Below are 8,244 nucleotides of genomic sequence, written 5' to 3'. Positions count from 1 at the left end.
TATGCCTCTGCAAGCCACCTCTCATTTGTGGCTGGATTTCTTTTACCAGGCAGCAGGTTTATTACCTTCTTGTACTCCAGTTTGAGGGATTTTTATCTTTCTTCTCAGCCCAAACACGATTTTGAATTGTATAGACAAGGAGGCAGTGGAGATTAATTAATTGGTTAACATTTGTAAATCACTTGGAAGATGGAAAGAGCCAGATAAGTGCGGAGTGTTATTGCCGTTGCTGCTGATTTTAATTTTAAATTCCTCTCCCTTTTCTCCCCTCTTTCCCGTCAGCTGAAAGATAAAGCGAGACAGAAGAGAGCCTAGAAAGCAACAGAAGCGTCAGTTTTCTCCTGTCGCCACATTTGTACAGCAGCTCGACATTGTATAGGACATTTGCCTTTAAGGAACTCCCTTGCTCACAAATCTTACACATTTCCTGGTCCCATAATGTCCAAGCGTCCATGTTATGCTGAAATACCCAGGCCCTGCGGGAAAGGATTTGCCAGTCTTTGCCTGCCTTAATTTTGAAGAAAGAACTCTTCAGAGGCACTTGACCAAGGAGGTAGACAAATTGGAACAGGTTCAAAGGAAGGCCGCAGGCTTGTTTGGGGGTCTGGAAAAGGAAAGGTTGAAAGAATTTACTACATTTAAGATGGGGAAAGGAAGGCTGTGAGGAGACAAGATTGCTCTCCTTGAAGTCTTGACAGCCTGCCCCAGAAATTAGGGTTCCCAGCTTCCCAGTGGGGCCTGGAGATCTGGAATTACAGATTATCTTCAAAATACAGAGACCAGTTGCCCTGGAGAAAATGGCTGCTTTGGAGGGTGGACTCTATGGAATCACATCTAGGACTGCCAAGCCTGTGTTGGAAAATACCTGGAGACTTTGGGGGTGGGTCCAGGACAGGACTCGGACCTACATGTTTTTTGAGGGGGGGAATTAATAAATGACACCCCCTTATGGGCCCATTCTATCTTATGAGCCCATAGAATAGAATGGACTGTACCCAATTTGGCGCCCCTCCTCTGGCAGCGCCCAGGACAAGTGCCCCTTCTGCCCCTCCCTAAATCCAGCCCTGGTCCAGGAGGGGGTGGGGGTTTGGAGAGGGGAGGTGCCTAATAGGGTTGCCAAGTCCAATTCAAAAAATATCTGGGGACTTTGGGGGTGGAGCCAGGACACACTCAGGGGTGGAGCCAGGAGCAAGGGTGTGCATAATTGAACTCCAAAGGGAATTCCGGCTATCACAAGGGAATGCACACCTTTTAAATGCCTTCCCTCCATTTAGGCTTCCCAATCCCCAGGTCCCAGCGGGGGATCCCCCGGTTTTACAGGCTTCCCCCCTCTCCCAGCCAACTGGCCGGTGGAGGAAGCCCCGCCCCCACAGCCGTTGTGCACCTCCATGAACAATTCCCATAGGGAATGATGGAGAATTGATCTGCGGATATCGGGGGCTCTGGGGGGGCTGTTTTTTGAGGTAGAGGTGCCAAATTTTCAGTATAGCATCTAGTGCCTCTCCCCAAAATACCCCCCAAGTTTCAAAAGGATTGGACCAGAGGTTCCAATTCTACGAACCCCAAAAGAGAGTGCCCCTATCTTTCATTATTTTGTATGGAAGGAAGGCATTTTAAAAGGTGTGCTGTCCCTTTAAATGTGATGGCCAGAACTCCCTTGGAGTTCAATTCTGCTTGTCACACCCTTGCTCCTGGCTCCGCCCCTAATGTCTCCTAAAGTCCCCAGATATTTCTTGAATTAGATTTGGCAACCCTACCTCCATTGAAAATGTTGAATGATAGGGGCACCTTTTGGGGCTCATAGAATTGGACCCCTTAGTCCAATTCTTTTGAAACTTGGAGGGTGTTTTGACGAGAGGTACCGGATGCTATGTTACAAACGTGGTGCCTCTACCTCAAAAAACAGCCCTCCCATAACCCCAGATAACCATGGATCAATTCTCCATTATTCCCTATGGGAATTGGTCTAGGGAATAATGGAATACCCAGCAGACACCCCCCCACACACTTTCTGATTAACCTGAAGCGGGGGGAGGGCCTCCAAACCGGGGGATCTCCTGCCCCCACCTGGGGATTGGCAACCCTAGTGCTTCAGCATAGGTACAATGCCATAAAGTCCACCCTTCATAGCAGCCATTTTCTCCAGGGGACTGATCAAAGCCACCAAGTAATACACCGTCTTTCAGTTTGCAAAAATATAGTACAACACATAATAAACAATACAATAATGATAGAGGCCGGCGGTGCTAGGGCCTTTTAAAGTAACAGAAACCCCCAAGGGGGCCAAAAAACCCCGTCCCCAAATGAATAGATATAAGCCCAAACTTGGAAATAGTCCAACTGAAATTCACAAGGTGGGTGCTCCTGAGGAACATAGCTTCAACGCAGCCGCTTTCTTAAAAAAAGTCTCTCTAGATTTTGATGACGTTTCAATGAAAGTTCACACTGAAAAGAGAAGCTTAATGCTGAGATTAGAGAATGTAGAACGGGGTTCCTAAATAATTGAGCCGTTAAACTGAAGGAATCGAAACGTCATCAACAACCCTGTCAGGTAGACTAGGCTGACAGAGAGCGCCTGGCCCAAGGTCACCAAGCAAGCTTCAGTGGCACATGTGGGGATTCAAACACGGGTCTCACAGGTACTAGTCTGACAATCTCAGCGCTTTTTTTTTTTAGCAGGAATGCACAGGAAGGCAGTTCCAGCTGGCAAGGAGTCAGAGGATGTGGCCTAATGTGCAAAGTTCCCCGCTGGGCTTTTCCTACAAAAAAGTCCCGTGGGAAACAATGGTGACATTGAGGGGTGTGGCCTAATATGCAAATGAGTCCCTGCTGGGCTTCCCCCCCTGCAAAACACCCTCGGTGAAACAATGGTGACACCAAGCAGTGTGGCCTAATATGCAAATAAGTTCCTGCTGGGCTTTTCCCCCTGCAAGAACACCCTGCGTGAAACAGTGGTGAAATTAGGTATGTGGCCTAATATGCAAATAAGTTCCTGCTGGGCTTTTTCTATTAAAAAACCCAAAACCCTGGACAATCTTAACCACTACCCACTACACTATTTGGCCACTCCTCTGGGTTTTCAAAGGTATTGGCTGAATGTGTTAAGCATATTGTATTATCATATATGAGAACTAAAATCTACCTGCCTATCTACCTACCTACTTATCCAAAGGAAAGCTGGTTCTCAGGGAGATGAATTCTGCACCTAGGACCACAATTCTTTGTTTCTTCTGCATTTCCACAGCTGTAGTGTATACATGGTCTGCTGGCCTGGACCTGTTATCACGAGGCTGACGGGTCAGTGTTGGATTTGTAACCAAACACTGTTTTAAGCATCATTCTGGAGATAGACCCCTTTGGTGTATCATTCCGGGAAATCTGTCCCTCTGGTTTCCAAACATTTTCATTGTATCAGCTGCTGAACAAGAAGCCCGGCCAATCAGTTTAACCTCTGCATCGGGGCTCTGTAGCATGCAAGCCAGAGACAGGTTGTGTTTGGACGGAGTTGATAAAACACACCAGTGAAGTGCAGACGCATCTGGCTTCCCCATTGCCTTTATCAAGGGTTGGCGTCGTGCAGGCAAGATAGCCTCTGATTGGGGGCATAACCCTCATTCTTTGCCTGTTCACTACACCACCACTGAATAGGCGGCAGACTTCCAAGCAGCTGTGTCCCCTATTGTATTGCCTTTTTTTTTTTTTTTTAGCTACCCAGAATTATTTCTTCAGGCTTTTTGAATGAAAAAGCATTCGCCTGAGCCATTTCTAGTGGATGCACTATATCCAGATGTTGGGACAGAAATGGCTTCGGTCAACTTTACCAGGCAACGTACAGGGTGGTGTTCTGTAGCTGGTGCTCCTGGATCTCTTGGTAGCTTTTGATATAATCTACCATGATATCCCTTGAAACCAGGACTCATTTTGGGCAGGAGTTCACAGGAGCAGAGCTCCAGAACCTCTAAATCAGGGGCATTAAACATGTGGCCCAGGGGCTGAATCAGGCCCCGGAGGGCTCCTATCAGGCACCCGAGCAACTGGCTGTCATCTGCTTCCTTCTACCTATCTCTTGCTTCCTTCTGCATAACAGCTTGCTTTGCAATACTTGCTCAATCATACAGGAGCTACACAGCAAAACCTCTATTTTCTCCTTTGGCTGAGGCTCCTCCCTTGAGAAGGAAGGGGGGAAGGTAGAGCTTGTTTTTCCAGGCTCTCTCAATCACACAGCAGAGCTACTGAGCCAAGCCTTTCTCCCTTCTATTGGCTGAGGCTCCTCCCTCCCGTCCCCTGGGGAAGGAAGGAAAGAGCCACAGCTTCCTTTGCCCAGTTCCCTTGATCCCATGGAAGAAATACAAAGAAAGCACCTTTAAGACCAATGAGTGCTAACATTTTAAGCATGTTTTAATTATTATTTTTTTAATTGTGTTTGTCTGTGTCCTTCACATATATCTCTGCTACCTAATCTTGAATAGATACACACATGGCCTGGCCTGACATGGCCTGGCCCAACAAGGTCTCATTTACGTCAGATCTGGCCCTCCTAACAAATTAGTTTGACACTCCTGCTCTAAATTCTATTGTGCTCTTTCTTTCTCCCCCCACCCCCAAATACTTGCTTCTGGGCTCCATTGTTCAGACCTCCTGTGAGAATTTTGCTGAAGTATAAGATTTTACAAACTTTCTAATATTTTTCTTCACAAAACATGGGGAAATAAGCAAAACATATCAAGCAGGCTGGTGGAAACCTTCATCATGTCACTATGGCCACATAGGAGAAAGCAATTTAAAAAGTATGATGGGAGTAAGGTTTTATGCTGACAATTATAATCCCAGAAGCATTTTAACGTAGATGCTGACCTGATATAATTTAGTACACCTTCCAGTGATGTCAGGCATATGCAAATGAGGTGTGTTAATGAGCTCTGGTATCTCTTTTTCTATGAAATGACCCCTGCCACAAAGGAGAAAGCAATTTAAAAGGTGTGATGGGAGTAAGCTTTTATGATGACAATTATAATTCCAGAAGCATTTTAAGGTAGATGCTGAGCTGATATAATTTAATCCACCTTCCAGTGATGTCAGGCATATGAGGTGTGTTAATGAGTTCTGGTACCTCTTTTTCTATGAAATGACACCTGCATGTAGTTCTTAAAAGGATATAAAACAATGAGGTCTCCAAATTTAACAGTTAAAGTTTAACAGAAGTTCACAAGAAGTTGCCCAGAAAGTCCAACATAGCTTCACTGGGTTTCTAAAGCGGAAACTTCTCAAAAAGTGAAGAAATTACTCCATAGAAAGTTGAAAAGGGTAGTGAAGAATAAAACTTTTCAGAATACATGGGAAATTATTTAAAGCTACAATAAGGGCAGACCAGATAGACTGGATTCTACAAATTTGGAAAGGTAGCACCACTTAAGAGGATGCCAGCATGGCTAAGCAACAAAGTAAAAAAAAAAAAGCAAGATGGCAGCCTTTCAGAAAGGGAAGTCTTACCCAAATGAGATGAACAAGGAGGAAGCACAGGCCCTTGCAAAACAAATGCAAAGTTGTGATGCAGCAAGGGGGATATGAATTTGGGGAACACACTTCGATATATATGACAAAGAATAATCATTTCTTTAAACTCACCAGAAGCAGGAAATTAGCCTGTTGTTGGGGTCCTTACGGACAGCTCAATGAAAACGTTGATTCACTAGGCGGTGGCAGTGGGGTGGGGGGAAGGAACATTCTATGCTAAGAGTAGCTAGAAAAGAGACCGAAATAAAAACAGCCAGTATTGCAATTTCCCTGTACAGTGCTATGATGCAGCTGAATGTGGAATACAGTTCTGGTCCTCCCCTCTGAAAAAAAGAATATCATAGAACAGGCAAACCTCCCTCCCCAAATTTATTTATTTAGGACATTTTTATGCCGCCTCTCCGGGAGCCTGCCTTTGATCACAGGGTTGGAATATCTGCCTTACAACCGAAAGCAGGACAATTTGAGAAAGGTTTATAAAAATTATACAGGTTGTGTGAAGGAAGAGGATCGAAGGGGCTTTTTCTCCTCCCATAATACTAGAACCAGTTTGGTGTTGAGTCAGTTTGGTGGGTTAGCCATAGCTCTCCTAGGAGTTGTCCTTGAAAGGGCAGCTGCTGTGAGAGTTCTCTCTGCCCCACCTATCTCACAGGGTGTCTGTTGTGGGGGGAAGCAGATAAAGGAGATTGTAAGCCGCTCTGAGACTCTGATTCAGAGAAGGGTGGGGTATAAATCTGTGGTCTTCTTCTTTGAACGTGGGTGAACCCAGAGAACTTGATGGACAGGAGGTTTATAGCATGGACAAAGGGAAGTTCCTTCTTCACAATTCATTTATGGAACTCCCTGCCACATTATGTAGTGACTGTCATTGATTTAGGTGGCTTTAAAAGGGGACCACCGGACCAAGTTGCAGAAGATTGATCTAGCAGTGGCTGTCGGCTCTGACGAATCAGAACCTCCATTTTCAGGGGCAGTCTATCAGGATGCTGAATAAATGAGGCACAGTTCTGATCCCACAGGGCACTTCTGATATTCGTCATTTTGTGGAAAAAGAGGTGCTGGAGCTCATTAGCACTACTTATTAGCATAACTCATTTGTATAGGCCACACACCCCTGACATCACCGGAAGGTGGACTAAATTATATCACCTCAGCATCTACCTTAAAATGCTTCTGGAATTAGAATTGTTATTCCCATAGTACTTTTTACTTTCTCCTATGTGGCCACAGTGGCATGATGAAGATTTCCATCTGTCTGCTTTATAGGTTTGAGTTACATTTCCCATATCAGGGGGGAAATTAGGGTTGCCAAGTCCAATTCAAGAAATACCTGGGGACTTTGGGGGTGGAGCCAGGAGACATTAGGGGTGAGGTCAAGATCAAGGCTGTGACAAGCATAACTGAGCTCCAAAGGGAGTTCTGGCCGTCACATTTAAAGGGACGGCACACCTTTTCAATTCCTTCCTTCCATAGGAAATAATGAGGGATAGGGACACCTTCTTTTGGGGCTCATAGAATTGGACCCCCTGGTCCAATCTTTTTTAAACTTGGGGGGTGTTTTGGGGAGAGGTACTAGATGCTATACTGAAAATTTGGTGCCTCTACCCCAAAAAACAGCCCCCCCAGAGCCCCAGATACCCGCGGATCAATTCATTATTTTCTATGGGAATAAATCTCCATAGGGAATAACAGACATTTCCCAGCAGACATTTCCCTCCCCTCCCCCCGCTTTCTGACAACCCTGAAGCGGGGGGAGGGTCTCCAAACCGGGGGATCCCCTGCCCCCACCTGGGGATTGGCAACCCTAGGGGAAATATTAGAAAGTTTGTCAAATTTTAAGAGTTCCCACAGGGGGGGGTGAACAATGGAGCTCAGAAGCAAGTGTTTTGGAGGGGGAGTAAGAAAGAAAGAAAGTACAATAAAATTTAGAGGTTCTAGAGCTTTGCTCCTGTGAGCTCCTGCCCAAACTGAGGCCTGCAAGCAGTACCAGGGGGTGGGATGTGTGTGTGAGGCCTTCTGTAGACTTGGTTGTAAATAAAAGTTCCCCCTCCTTTCCAGCCTGGGGGATCTTCTGGAAAATTAAAAAGGTAAAGGTGTGCAAGCACCAGTCATTTGACCTCTGGGGTAACATTGCATCACGGTGTTTTCACGGCAGACTTTTGATGAGGTGGTTTGCCATTGCCTTCCCCAGTCATCTACGCTTTCCCCCCAGCAAGCTGGGTACTCATTTTACCAACCTCGGAAGGATGGAAGGCTGAGTCAACCTGGAGCCAGCTACCTGAACCCAGCTTCCGCCAGAATCAAACTCAGGTCGTGAGCAGAGAGAGTACTGCAGAAGAAGAAGAAGATATTGGATTTATATCCCGCCCTCCACTCCGAAGAGTCTCAGAGTGGCTCACAATCTCCTTTACCTTCCTCCCCCACAACAGACACCCTGTGAGGTGGGTGGGGCTGAAAGGGCTCTCACAGCAGCTGCCCTTTCAAGGACAACCTCTGCCAGAGCTATGGCTGACCCAAGGCCATTCCAGCAGGTGCAAGTGGAGGAGTGGGGAATCAGACCCGGTTCTCCCGGATAAGAGTCCGCACACTTAACCACTACACCAAACTGCAGCACTGCAGCTTTACCACGCTGCACCATGGAAGATTAGAGACACCCATTTCCTCTGTGATGGGACATTAGGAGCTCCCTGGCCTCTGCAGGAGACGGGCTCAGCAGCTGCGGGAGATGAG

This window comes from Heteronotia binoei, chromosome 4 (genome assembly GCF_032191835.1).
Source record: "Heteronotia binoei isolate CCM8104 ecotype False Entrance Well chromosome 4, APGP_CSIRO_Hbin_v1, whole genome shotgun sequence".
NCBI classification, from domain to species: Eukaryota; Metazoa; Chordata; class Lepidosauria; order Squamata; family Gekkonidae; genus Heteronotia; species Heteronotia binoei.
This window is presented reverse-complemented; position numbering follows the sequence as displayed.